This window comes from Anolis sagrei, chromosome 1, assembly GCF_037176765.1.
Source record: "Anolis sagrei isolate rAnoSag1 chromosome 1, rAnoSag1.mat, whole genome shotgun sequence".
NCBI lineage: Eukaryota > Metazoa > Chordata > Lepidosauria > Squamata > Dactyloidae > Anolis > Anolis sagrei.
Genome location: NC_090021.1, coordinates 225,494,695 through 225,508,822, shown reverse-complemented (window position 1 = coordinate 225,508,822; position 14,128 = coordinate 225,494,695).

Genomic DNA, 14,128 nt, shown 5'->3' with positions numbered 1-14,128 from the left:
TTCTGCTCCTGTCCTCTGGACTATTGGCTATCCCTCCCAATTTGGTGTCATCTGCAAACTTGATGATCATGCCTTCTAGCCCTTCATCTAAGTCATTAATAAAGATGTTGAACAGGACCGGGCCCAGAACGGAACCCTGCGGCACTCCACTTGTCACTTCTTTCCAAGATGAAGAGGAAGCATTAGTGAGCACTCTCTGTGTTCGTCCACTTAACCAATTACAGATCCACCTCATGTCCATTATGAAGCTGTATATGTTGTAAATGTTTTTGTTTGCATGGTTTTTTGTTTTGCATTGCGCTGACGCGGGCGCCATCTCAATGAATCGATTCGTTATTAACGAGTTTTACGAATAACGAAATTTTGTAAACGCTTTGCGCATGCGCTAACACGGGCGTCATCTCAACGAATCGATTCGTTATTAACGATTTTACGAATAACGAAATTTTGTAAATGCTTTTTGCGCATGCGCTGATGCGGGCACCATCTTAACAAATCGATTCGTTATTCCCGGCAAAATTACGAAATTTCGTAAACGCTTTGCGCATGCGCTAACGCGGGCGCCATTTTAACGAATCAATTCGTAAATATTTACGAAATTTCATAAATACCGAACTTTTTTAAGGGAAAATTTTGTAATTATTTTAAATATCGAAACAAAAAAAACCCCCAATTACAAATCAATTTTAGAAACAAATTTTTCCGTTGTTACCCAGGCCTAGTTGCTACTACTGGTAGAAGGGAGAAGAGGGCTCCGCAGGTGTTGGAAGAGGAGCAGCAGTGAAAGTGGATTAGGGAGATAATCATGGCTCCGAGTGATTCTGAAACCTTTGAGGGTTTCTCCGACAGTGAAATGGGAGCTGGGGAGGAAAGCAGGTGAGTCAAGCGGGCTACTCGCAAACAAGAGTCCGATGAGGAGATTCAAAGGAAGTGTATCCGTGATATAGTTAGCGCTCCTACAGAGGACGAGGACTTCATGGGGTTTGAAGGGAGTGATGGTTCTGGGAGTGACACGGGGGAGGAGGATGAGATGGATTGGACCCATGTACAAGAAATTAGGGATATCTGTAATCAACCCACCTCTAGCGAGGACCTTGAGGGGTTTACTGGGGAATGGCAACCGGGAAGCACTTGGCAAGATCTAAGTCTTGACAGACACTGGCAGAGGTCGAGGGATGGGCGCTCGGGTTTAGCTGCAAGGAATGGGGCAGCTGAGAGCGATGATGAAAGGGTGGGGAGCTCCTCAGCTTCCGATGAGGAGCATTAGGATAAAAGTGGGGTTTTGTTGTATGGATCTTTGCAGAAGGCAAAGTGTCTCTTTTGGGGTGTGAATCTTTGTTGCTGCCAATTTTCGAGTTTGAGTCCTTGGACTACAGATTCCTGTGTTCCTGTGTTCCTGCATTCCTGTGTTCCTGTGTTTACTTCTACTCTGCTGTTTGACTCCGGACTGTTTTGACCAACACTTTTTTGCCACTCAGATTTGGACTACTTGCCTACCACGTGTTTCGACCTTTGAACGTTTTCTGGACTCTGTTTTTGCTTCCTTGTACTGTGCTTTTTGAACTGTGAGAATTTCAAGCGGATTGCTGTATTTTTGTGTTGAACCGGATTAAACGCCAGTATAATCCTGATTATATTTCAGTTACTTATATCGTCTTATTTTTGTGCCAAATTGTTGGCTGAGCTTGGGGCACTGAAATGAAGTGCTCCAAAGACTCTGTTGTGAACAATAAATTTGTGTTTGGACCTTTAACTTTGTGTTTGGCTTTACTGAGGCTTCTGGGTCTTGACAGATTTAGCAATAAGTGATAATCCAACAGGAATCCAAATGTCTCATACAGATTCAAGGGTACCACAGTTCAGGGATAGCTAAAAATCACAAGAACAGCTTAAATCTGCAAGCAAAATTTATACTTAATAGAACTTGATCTTAGTTTTTCCTGGTTTGTAGCGGGTTAATGCGAGTTTGTCCAGGATGTTGTCTGGACAGCCCCCTTTTTATTGTGGAAGTTTCCACATTAAAGGGACTGTCAAGATCTACCCTTAATGTAAGATTCACTACTATCCATGCTTCTAGTATTATTGGAAAATATCCACCATAGCTATAGAGTCATGCAGTATTTTGCCTGCAATCTCTGTCTTCAAACATCTCCACAACTTTTATTCCATATTATATTAGGAGACACCTTTTACTTACATATATTTTCCCTTTTGCTTAGTATAGCAATTGCATTTGTTTTTATTAACTCACTTTTGTAAAATGTTATCTGTTGGTTTGCCGTTGCTAGTTCAATTGCCTGTTTCTTTTAATTTGATGATTATGATGCCATGTATTCTGCATTTTCATTGTTTTGTAAAGATGTCCCTTCAAAGAACAAAAATGAATTATAACTTGTTTGCCATTGTTGAACCCTCCCACATGAAAGACAATTCTCAGACCTCTGTTCCAAACCTGGAGAGGAATTCTTGAATGATACAAAGTACCCAAAGCTTTCCAGATGTCTGCTTTGCTCTTTACAATAAGGTGAACAGGTCTCTAGCTTATTGAGGTGGAGGAGGGGAAAAGCAGTTCTGAAATATTTGTTTGCCGTGAATTGCTTTTACTGCCTTTGCTCATGAGCAGCTGTGGAGATGTAGTTAAACAAAGCTCTTTTAACACTAGAATGTAAACACAGCCTAGTCATGCTAATATCTCCCTTGTGTATATTTCAGAAGAGGAGCCTAGAAGCACAAATAAGGATTAGCACATTCTTCCTCATTATGATTCACAATTAGAATGAAGTACATAGCAGGTTTTGTCACAAAGGATCTCACATGGCTACCAAAAATGCATAAAAGCACATGTGCCTGTGACTGTGTAAGACTTCTGTTCTAAAAACAAGCAAAGATTTGTATCTGACAGAACTGACTGAAAGTGTTTTACTGTGTTAGGAAGAGTAGCAAATGGCTTTCCCCATGACCCATCAAAATCAAGATACATATCATACAAAGCCAACCTTAGGGCACAGCATCCCTCAAGCAACTTTCCACATCCCAAGTAGTAAAAAATTAACAACAAAATAAATGAGTAATAAGTCACTGCCCTTTTATAACATCCAAAATCTGCTGTACATGGCAGAATGAGACAGCTGCTCAAGGGAACAGATTTTGGACATCATGAAGCAACAGCAGATTTTGAATGTGTTTTTCTGTTTTACTTTTTTAACTTTCTGGGGTCACAGAGCCCTTTGGGAGTCTGTTGGAAGCTAGAACAAACAACAAAAGAACATCTGAAACAAATGTAGGTCTGTGACTCTAACACTGTCACTTTTCTTCTCTTGTGGGATTTTTAACATCTTTGTCTCATTAAAAAGCCAACATAGCTTTAAAAGGTTGCATTATTTATTTATTTATTTATTTACTTATTTGACTTGTATACCACCACTCCCAATTTGGCTTGGAGCGGTTTACAGCAGTAGATTAAAACAATACAACCAACTTTAAAATACAATAAAAACGAGAACAGACATAGTACCGAGTTATTCACCCACCGAAAGCTTGTCGGAAAAGAAAGGTTTTACAGGCTTTCTGAAAAGCATGTAGCTCTCAGATGGTTCGGGTTTCAACTGGCAAGGCATTCCATAAATAAGGGGCCACAATCGAGAAGGCTCTCTGCCTAGTAGAGGACAAATGATAAGTCCGGATGCAAGCAAATTTTGGTCTTCGGACTGAAGTAATCTCTGGGGTTGGTAGGGGGATAAGCGGGCCCTCAGGTACGCCGGCCCCAGACCATATAAGGCCTTAAAGGTTAGTACCAGCACCTTGAAAGTAATCTGGTACTCAATCGGAAGCCAGTGCAGCTGTTGTAGAATTGGGGTGATACGACACCTCGCTGGCGTCGTATTTTGCACCACCTTCAGTTTCCGGATCACTGACAAAGGAAGGCCAATGTAGAGGGCGTTACAGTAGTCCTCGAGATGACCATCGCCTGGATCACCGTAGCCAGGTTGTTCCTAGATAGGAAGGGAGCCAGTCGCCTAGCCTGACGTAGGAGGAAAAACGCAGATCGGCTCACAGCAGAGACCTGGGCCTCCATTGTGAGCAGAGGGTCCAATAAGACAACAAGGCTTTTTACAGAAGACGATGGACGTAGTGTCTCACCATCCAGGGTAGGCAGCTGGACCTCTCTCCCACCCAGACGGCCCAGCCAAAGGATCTCCGTCTTCGCTGGATTCACCCTCAACCTGCTGGCACGCAACCATCCAGTAACGGCCTCAAGGCATTGATGGAAATTTTTGGTTACAGAGTCCGGCTGACCCTCCATCCTCAGAATGAGCTGAGTGTCATTAGCGTACTGGTGGCACTCAAGCCCAAAGCTCTGCACCAGTCGGGCAAGCGGTCGCATATAGATGTTAAATAATAGAGGAGAGAGAATAGCTCCCTGCAAGACCCCACAAGTTAGTGGAGATCTCTCGGAAACCATTCCTCCCCTCACCACACGCTGTCCCCGATTCTGGAGGAAGGAGGACACCCATTTAAAGGGTATCCCCCTAACCCCAGTCATGGCTAGGCGGTAGGTCAATAGATTGTGATCGACCGTATCAAATGCTGCTGTGAGGTCCAATAACACAAGCAGCACTGATCTGCCTTGATCCATCTGGCAGCGAAGCTGATCTGTGATGGCCGCCAGCACAGTCTCCGTCCCGTGCCCCCTAAGGAAGCCAGACTGGAAAGGATCGAGCCCGGCTGTGTCATTAAGGAACTGCTGCAACTGTTCCGCTGCTGCCCTCTCAACCACCTTGCCCAGAAACAGAAGGTTCAAGACCAGGCGGTAGCTAGAGGGAACCGAACGGTATAAGTCTGGTTTTTTCAGCAGCGGAGATACCATCGCCTCTTTTAAACCCTCTGGAAAAACTCCTTGCTCAAGGGAGCTATTTATTATATTCAACAGAGGTTCACGTAATCCCTCCAGGCAAGATTTTACTTGCCAGGAGGGACACGGATCAAGGGAGCAGATGGTCGGCCTAGTTGCAGTCATGATCCTGTCGACAGCCTCTGCATCCAGCGGGGTGAACCGGTCGAGGATGGGCCCAGCGAATGGCCACAGAGTCTCAAGTTCACTTACTGTATCAATCGTGGCAGGGAGATCCTGGTGGAGAAGCGAGATCTTATCTGCGAAATAGCTCTGGAAAACCTCAGCAAAAGGGGCCAGATCATTATTGTTTGGGACAGAAGGGATTGTTGTCAGGGATCTAATAATCTTAAATAATTGCACTGGGTATGAGCTCGCAGACGCTATTATGTGTTTTATGCATTTTGGTTGGCCAATAAAGGCATCATTCTTTTGTGAATTTTGTATTTTGTTGTAGTTGGGAACCTGTGATCCCAGAAAAATTGTATTCAAATTCAATTTTACTTTCACACACACACTAAAGAACCACTTCTTGCCCAAACCTGATGGACAAGAGCTTAATGGTGGGACTGATACTGTAATGTGTGCGTGTACATTATTGGTTCAGCCAATTTCTGTCAGATTCAATGTGATCAGCTGTGTACTGGTTTGCCTTTCATTTTGTTTATTCAGGCTACAAGGGTAATCCTGGTGTATCTAAACATGGGCAGACAACTTTCTACATTTGTCTGACACAATCTATCCAACTCTCACAGAACATCTGATGCTTGTCTTCTGCTCTCCCTGTCCTCCACTTACCATCAGATAATAGAATCATAGATTTGGAAGAGACCACACAGGCTATCCAGTCCAATCTCCTGCCATGCAGGAAAAGCACAATCAAATAACTGGGTTCAAGAGGTTGCAACTGAGAAAAAGTGGTGGAGAGGGCTAGATTGGAGACTACTGTAGCTGTGTTTTGTAGCATATCCAGATAGAAGATTGTGGCCACTACTTTTTGCTTTTGCAATTACCATGGTGGCAAATTCAGCATCTGCCAGGGCATCAAGGCTGTGAGAAGATGTAAAAGAGACAGGGTACATGTGCACATGTCATTCATAGACCATGTGCTGCCCACTCAAATTTAACAAATGAAAACCCATAGTTCAGTTCCTTACACACTGAGCATATAATGCAATTTCAAACTGCATTATATGGCAATGTAGATGGGACCACTGTGTGTGTATGTTATTTCATGTCTGCTCCCAAAACATCAGTAAGCAATGTCCTCCTCTTGCTACTCTTTCAAGCACAGTTGTCAGGTTTCAAGAAACAGGGGGTTCAAAGGGAAAACTGAGCTATTAGCAGGTGCTTAGAGCAGCTGGAGTAGCCAAGCCATCTGATAGAATATTACCTGGTAATTAGCTAGCTTCTAATTATATGTCACCAGATCAGTGCATGGGGACTAGCTGCTGACAGCTGACAGTCCTCTCCATCTGAGTACTTGTGGAGTGGGGAAAACTCACTGTGATGATTCTTGTATACTACAGACACAGTGTTACCAAAACAAAATTAACGGAAGTATGCAGGAGTATTCTCACCAAGCATTCCCCATAGAATCTAGTAGATGTGTGATGTGACCAAGTTGGAAAAAGTCTTTGAGCATAATAAATTTTAATAAACGATCTTCATTCTCTGCATCTTTGTTGTTGTTTTTAGTTTGAGAGTGTAACTTCCACAAATATCAATTGTGTTAAATCATTTTGAAAAAAAATACTTTATGCCAAATTAAATTTAATATAATTCTGAGGAGAAGGAGATGTGTCTTTCATTGATTACATTGTTCCACCTCCTTCTTTATGTTTCAGGTTTTTGAGAGCAGGGCTATGGCTAAAAATGCAAAGAATATAAAGAAGACATGAGAAGATGAACACCTGCATTCTACCTTGGTGACTTTCTAATATTTCCTGCCTTGATCCTGCAGCCCCAAAATCAAGTTGCTGATCAGAGTACAAAGAGGAGGGTTTTTCTTGTCCCACATTTAGGAGCAAACAAGTCTGTGACAAGGATTTTTGTAATTTTGTTCACTGCTAATTTTCACTTGGAGGAAATGTAAATTATGTGTTTTTATTTTTAAAACATGATTTAATACATCACTGTCATGAGAATATAATGGACTAAGAAACAGTATGCTATTGTGAGATTCTTAGGAAGAGTAGGATACAAATCTAACAAACAATGGAACAATTGTTTAAATGTGTTTTTAGTATTTATTAGGGCTGGGCGGTTTCGTTTCGTTAATTCGTAATTCGTTAATAATTCGTTAATTTTTTCAATTACAAAACGATAACGAACCATTCTGGAGCAATTATTAAAAAAAGAATTTTCAAAAACGTTTTGTAAATGCTTCGTATTTCGATATTGTATTCGTTTCGTTATTGTTTTGAGGTCGTTTCGTTATTATTTCCACATGTCTGGGCCAGTTTTATGGTTTAATTAGTGAAAAAAAATTATAATATCACACCAACAGTCAACAACAGAGGGAGAGGGAAGCTTCAGAAGGTTTTGGAGGTTTTTTAGCGTATTTCGCGGTCACGTCCGCCATTAACGAATCGATTCGTTATTGTTTCAGAAATCGATTCGTTAATTTTTTACCATTTACGAAATTTCGTAAATATCGAACTTTTTAAAAGGAAAATTTTGTAATTATTTTATATATCGAAACAAAAAAAACCCCAAATACAAATCGATTTTAGAAACAAATTTTTCCGTTGTTACCCAGGCCTAGTATTTATCATTATTTTTCTTGCAAGGCTCTCATTCTGTTAGTAACTATATGAGAAGCATATATTTGCCTTACATTTTTTTCCTGCCATACATCACCCTTCTGATCATGAAGACGTCAATATCTGCAGTTGGGGAGAACAGCCCCATAACCATTCAGTAGCCAAATAATAGCAGATGTGCATGTATTGGAGGGATGACTAAAATAATAGAATAATATAGAATAGAATCAAAGCATTCCCAACAGATGGTTATCTAGCCTCTGCTTACAAACCTCAAGAGAAGGAGACCCCACCACTCTGTGAGGCAGCATATTCCACTGCCTAACATCTCTTACCATGACACCATTCTTCCTAATGTTTAAATTGAATCTCTTTTTCTGCAAGTGAATCAGTTGGTGCATATCCTAGTTTCCAGAAGAGCAGAAACAAGTTTGCCCCTTCCTCAATGTGACATCATTTCAAATATTTAAGCATGGCTGTCATGTCCCCTCTCAGCCTTCTTTTCTCCAAGCTAAACATATCCAGCTCCCTAAGCAGTGCCTCATAGGGCTTGATTTCCAAACATTTGATCGTTTTAGTCACCCTTCTCTGGATACATTCCTGCTTGTCAATATTCTTTTTGAATTAGGGTGGTCAGAAATGGACACAGTATCCTAGTTGAGATCTGACCAGAGCAGAATACAGTGGAACTATGATTTCCCTTGATCTCAGCACTATATTTCTATTGATCAAGCCAGGTGTCACTCCTCCTATATCTGTGTATTTCATTTTTATTATAAAGTGTAGTACCTTATATTTATTCCTGTTGAAATTTATTTTGTTACTTTTGGTCCAGCTCTAGTCTCTGATCTATTAAGGTCACTTTGGGTTCTGATTCTGTCTTTTGGAGTATTAGCTATTCCTCCTAATTTGGTGTCATCTGCAAATATGATAAGCATGCCCTTCATCCAAGTCATTAATACAAATGTTTAGGAGAGAACCCTGTGACACTCCACTAATCTGTAGTCACTTCTTTCTTGTATGAAGATGAACCATTGGTGAACACTCTTGGGTTCAACACTTAAACAATTCCCAATCCACTTAACAGTAGCATTGTCTAGCCCACATTTTATTGTTTGCAACAACATCCTGGGGGATCTTATCAAACATCTTGTTGAAATCAAGATATGCTACATCCACAGCATTCCCTTAATCTAGCAAGCTTTTAACTCTATAAAAAGGGGGCTAAGGTTTGTTTCACATTATGTGTTTTTGAGAAACTTGTGTTTGCTTTTTGTGATCACAGCATTCTTTTTAAGTATTACAGGTTGTCTGTTTAATGATCCGCTCTACACTTTTCACTGTTTTTATGTCAGGCTGTCTGGGACATAATTGTTTACCCCCTTTTTGAAGAGGGGGGGGGCATAATTTGCCTTCCTCCAGTCTTCAGGAACTTCTCCTGTTCTCCAGGAATTCTCCAAGATGATTGCCATTAGTTCCGAAAGTATTTCTGCAAGTTCTTTTAATACCATTAAATGTAATTCATCTGGCTCTGGAGAACTGGATTTAGTTAGATTCACCTGTCTTCGTGAAAAAAAAAAAATCCTGGACTGCCTCTTTATCTATTTTGTGCTACATTTCTCCTACTGTGTCCTCTGCTCTATTATCCCCAAACTGAGCACTGTTGACCTTTTGAGATAAGACTGAGGCAAATAAGGGATTGAGTAGTTCTGTCTCTTCTCTGCCCCCTGGTTACCATTTCAACATCACCTGTACACAGCAACCCTACCATTTCCTTGTTCTTCCTTTTGCTATGGACATAACAAAAAAAAATCATTTCAACTGTTTTTACCCTTTCCAGCAAGCCTGATTTCATTCTGTGTTTTGGCTTTTCTAATTTTATCCCTACACCTAGCTATTCATTTGAATTCCTATTTGGTGATTACTCCTTTTTTGCATTTCTTGTACATGTCCCTTTTATATCTTAGCTCATTTGAATACTCCTTAGACACCCATTGTGATTTCTTTAGACATCTCTTGTCCCCTCCCCCATTAGAATTGTTTGAAATTGTGCCTCCGGTATCTCACTTTTCATAAACTTCCATACATCGTTAACTCCTTTTCATAAACTTCCATACATCATGAACTCTTAGCCAGAAACCTGACCAGTTTCTGGCTAGAGCTTTGCAGTTTGGAGATGAGAGGAGATGTTGTTGTTCTTGAATTTTCACAGAGTAAAACTGAACTTGTTTGGAAAGTATCTTCTCTTATTTTCTTGCTCTAACTGCAACAATAACCAATTAATTTTAAATCAGTTCCACACAGAATCCAGGCAAAAATGATTTACATGTTCTGGGATATAGATGCATGCATACAATAATACCCTTCTCGAAAAAAGGGAAAAAGTAAGGATCAGAAAATAGCAACTAATAAAGAAATATACAGCAAAACATGTGTTGAATTATTTATGCTCATGGGAATTAATATTGCAACACATTAAGGTTTAAACATATGGTTTTGAATACCTTTTGTTTACTTCTCTCTCTCTTGCTCTTATACACACATAAAGGCAATTGTTTCTGTTCCAGTCAGTATTTTAGTTGATATCTGTAGCAGTACCTTCAGTAACTTAGCAGGAAAAACTTAGTGCTTTATTGTACAAAGACATTATTCCACTGAAATTCCATTACTATTGATAGCTACTGTATACCAGGTCGAGCACTTTCAATATCATATCTCTCTTCAACCATGCAACAGATCATACTAATTCAACAGTTTCTGCTTCTGAAATGATACTTCTGAATAATTTTAACACCCTTCCACTGCTCCATTATATATATATATATATATAGAGAGAGAGAGAGAGAGAGAGAGAGAGAGAGAGAGAGGAGGGAGGGAGGGAGGGAGGGAGAAAGAGGGAGGGGGGATTCTGTAATTTCAGTTTTGAAAAACAAACAAAAAGGCAGATATAATTTTAAAATCTCTCTATATAGAAGTCAGAGTATAAAGGAATGTACAGGCAGTTCCTAGGTTACAAACAAGATAGGTTCTGTAGGTTTGTTCTTAAGTTGAATTTGTATATAAGTTAGAACAGGTACATTTCAAGAGTACCTCCAGCCATATATATAACGTGAATATGTATATGCAATATGTGTATGTGTATTGTGGATAGCATAGGGAAGGGTTAATACCCCTGTAATTGTTGTTGTGTAATCCAGGATTGGTGATAAAGCTTCAGATAAAGCTTTTTCCATGATAACTCTTCCAAAAGTGAATTTTCATTTCTAGGACTAGATTTCCTCTCACTTCCTCTTGTCTCATCCCCATTTGCAACTAGGAGTCATTTGTAAGCTAGATGTTTGTAATTCAGGGACTGCCTCTATGTATGTATGTTTGTTTGTAACACAAAGGCTTCAACATGGCTGGATGAATTGAACTAAACTTGGCACACATATTCATCATGATGCAACTTAAAATACTGGTGGAGTTTCTGGGGACTGATAGATGATGATGTCAGTTGGAGTCCAGCCTCATCTGGAGAGCCACCTGATTCTCACCTATGATCAAAGGAGTGACTCCCCACTTAAATGGTCAGACAACTCAGGCTACTTGCAAGGTTGCATTTCCCAGCACCCTTACCCCTTTGCAAGGCAGGATAGGGATGGTTGGGAGATGCAGACCCAACAAAAAATCCAGGCTGTCTGGCTAGTTAGGAGTTGCAGCTTGGACAGATTTGGGGCTGCTGGAGTTCTAGTAGCTCAGATCTGGGGCTACTGGGCATTGCAGCCAGTCAGATCTGGAGCTGATGGGTGTTGCGGCCCAGCCAGGCTTTTTTTTTTTTTACATGCCTTCCTCTTGGCATGTTTTTCCCTTTTGCCCTCTAGTTGTGCAACAGTCCACAGCACTATTGATAATAGCTGACCTTCAGTAAGAGCGCTTGAGGGCCAGGGCTTCCCAGTTTTTCAAGGTTAGCTTTAAGCCCATCTTTAAATCTCTTTATAAACTGACATTCCATTTCCCATTCCTAAGTTGAGAATAAAGCAATTGCTTTGGGAGATGGTGATCAGACATTGGGACCATGTGGCCAGTCCAGCAAAGAGGAAGGCGAAGAAGCATCACATCAATCCTGATGGTCCTTGCTTCTTCCAGAATGTTGATATTTGTCTGCTTGTCTTCCCAAGAGATTTGCAAGATGTTTTTGGAGGCAATGCTGATGGAATCTTTCCAGAAGTTGAGAATGATATGCATTTTCTAATGTAACAATTTATAACAGTGAAAAATGAGCAATGAGTATTTTTGATAAATAGCAATACGAAATGCCTAACTCATGCAATGCTGGGTATATATGCTAGTGAAAAATGAACAGCTTGGGAGAGGAGGAGAATCCAACCTCCTGACATGCTGGCACAGTAGCAGAATAGACCAATCATATCAACTCTGCTAATTAGAACATTATCAGATTGTGAACTATTGATGGGTTATTCATCAATAGTGAGGGACAGGATAACCATGGGAAGACTGGCAGTAGGATACGCATAGGATCATGCAATAGGATGACAGTCCATCTGCCAGTCTGCCTGGTTCACATGATAAAGTCCTTAGTATCTTGATGACATAGAGTTAAATGTTGCAATCTGCAATTTGTTGTCCATGAACCTACTGTATACAGGGCGGCTGAAAATTTGGTGACTAATTTCTTTAATTATTTGAACTGATACAAACATGATTAAGAAGATAACAAAATATAGGGTCCTTATTCACTTAACATTACAGAATGAATTTTAAAAGATAATGTTTAGGAACATCAGTAATTGCTTCACAGATTGCTTCAGAGCACTGATCTGAAGCCATCTGTGAGCTGGGAATTTGAGCAATGATTAATGTGCAGGGCATGAAGATTGCCACCTACTTAAAAATCTGTTTGGTTATATAATTTGGAAATGGTAGATGATGACCATCCCTCAAAAAGCCACAAGGGATTAGGATTACAGATAAAGTCTTCATTAGTTACAATGATGTCAAAAACTGATAAATGACTCAAAGCCATAGCAAATGACCAGAGTTTAAAAATGTAGTCAGTAGCACATCTAGTCAGAGCAAGACTGATAGAGAAGAGTTAATTTCAGGACTTTAGATCATTCATGGTCACAAAATTTGACTGGTCTGGCTGGCTCTGTCTTTTTTTCTTCTCTCTCTCTCTCTCTCTCTCCCCTCCCCAGATTAATGGAGTGTCCAGCCATGTGATCACCTACACACATAGTCTTACACCTGTAAAAACAACAACAACATGTGAAATTACTAGAGAGTGTGTACCCTACATGCAAAAATATCCATAACTTATAGTTGATTTTATACCCATAGAGCAAAACTCATCTTTTCAAATGTCACGAGCAATTCTGGAAGTTAATTCTTTGGATTAACATTTAGCTGCACAAGCAAAATAGCATATCTGACTAATGTGAAATTGTTATGTCTAAGAAGTAGCTTATATTTGCGTGACAACAATAGTTATTTTGATGTGATATGAGTTTCATGAAAACAAACAAACATCTTCATTATTTTTTCCAGTTTTGTTTGATGTCTGTAACATCTACCAAAATATCCCATAGTACTGTGCTCTGGAGCTGCCCTGAATACAGCGCAGAGCTCTTTTTGAGTACAGATGAATGGCCTTGGTGAAAATCCACTGGAGCAATTGCCACTCCTTCTTGTTAGAGCCTTGATGGTGAGGTCACAAAAGGTTGTCCAGTCATGTGATCACCAGAAACAATGCCACCCACATGGCTCTGCTAGCAAGGCGCTCCTAGTAGAGCAGTGCTTCTAGAACAGCAGTGGGTCAGTTTGACATGTGGATGCTGCATTGGGCTGGATGCACCCTGATCCAGCTGTTCACACCCCCAAAACACTCCAGAGCTACCTGGAAATTCTGGAGTAAATCGAAGATTATCTCCTGCAAGATTAATGGCTGAGAACACCTCTTCTGTTGTGAAATCAACCAGATGTCATGTTGACTGCTGGCGGCAGTACCATCAGGAACCAGTTTTATTTGGTCTGTGTAGACATGGCTTTAGCATACTCTTTCTGCTCTGTATCATTTCCCCATTTAATTCTTTTTTCTATATTAGACACAAGCATGATCCAAACCCATCAGAGATAATGTAGAATGTAGTAAAAATGATGCCATCAAGGTCTTATGTAGCAAATGAGATTGGGTTGCATGATGACATCAGTGAACACAAGTGAAATCAGTTGGGAGAGGGAACAAGATAAGTCAATAAATGCACCCCAAAACTGTTTTTCTTTTTTAAAAATGGTACAAAGTAGGATGTCATTAATAAATCTAAAAATATTTTGTGAAGTATTGTAAATAGCTTTTGTTTAGCCCTAGTCCAGATACAACCCCTCTTTTGTACTGCAGTACAAGTTTCTTTTTAGTAAGTTTTATATGGATCAGAAATGTAATACATAACAAATGGTGTTCAGGCCAAACTTA